This window comes from Triturus cristatus, chromosome 4_1 (genome assembly GCF_964204655.1).
Source record: "Triturus cristatus chromosome 4_1, aTriCri1.1, whole genome shotgun sequence".
NCBI classification, from domain to species: Eukaryota; Metazoa; Chordata; class Amphibia; order Caudata; family Salamandridae; genus Triturus; species Triturus cristatus.
The window spans coordinates 121,738,570-121,739,538 of NC_140585.1; the positions used below are offsets into that span (position 1 = coordinate 121,738,570).

The window sequence follows — 969 nt, forward strand, 5'->3', positions numbered from 1 at the left end:
CAAAAGTGTTTAGGTATTCTATAGCACGTGAGAGGAATTTGATTTCTTATGCAATCTCAAAATGAAAATTTCACACCTTCCATTTTCATTTCGTCTTATTTTACTTGACATTCTTTCCTCTGAAGGATGTATAAAAGTGAAGTTCCTTGCAAAACAAGAGCAGAGGAATATCCAGAAACGGTTTTCCTTAATAAAAAATGATGAGTCTGCATACCATACTTAAGTGGGAGCCCGGCTAGCTCAGTCGGTAGAGCATGAGACTCTTAATCTCAGGGTCGTGGGTTCGATCCCCACGTTGGGCGAAAACGAGTATTTTTTGCTGGATGATAGCATTGGCTCTCATAATATGGTGATTAATCTTGCATTAGACATGCACTAACTCCTAAAAATTGTATCTCCCTTGGTTACTCATTCATGAGAAATGTATCTCCAAGATTAGGTAGGGCCTGAGTCTAGGTTAACATACAGTGATATCACTCCTATTCAAGTACTAAACATGCCAACCTGAAGTGTAAAACATCCCCTAGGTGTAGTTAAGGCATCAGTTAGGAGTGAACTGAACACTCATGTTATGGGCAATTAGACTTAAAATAAAGTGTGGACAGCAGTAACGTTACTTTTGAAATGTGATGCTGAGTGAGCACGCAGGGGAATTAGCTCAAATGCTAGAGCGCTCGCTTAGCATGCGAGAGGTAGCGGGATCGATGCCCGCATTCTCCATTCTAAAATTTGCATACATTTTACTTTTTAACTTGTAATTGCCATGGTTGTTGCAGAGTAAGAACAGAAAAGTCACAGATGGCTTTCAAATTTGGTGTCATTATAACAACTAAAGTGGTTTAATCAAAAGTGTTTAGGTATTCTATAGCACGTGAGAGGAATTTGATTTCTTATGCAATCTCAAAATGAAAATTTCACACCTTCCATTTTCATTTCGTCTTATTTTACTTGACATTCTTTCCTCTGAAG

General features: G+C 38.3%; 1 non-coding gene across 1 annotated transcript; it reads left to right on the forward strand.

Annotated features, from left to right (window-relative positions):
* The first annotated feature begins 229 nt into the window (after positions 1-229).
* Positions 230-302, forward strand: TRNAK-CUU (transfer RNA lysine (anticodon CUU)). The gene has a single exon. It is a non-coding gene; the product is annotated as a tRNA-Lys (tRNA).
* Positions 303-969: the final 667 nt, after the last annotated feature.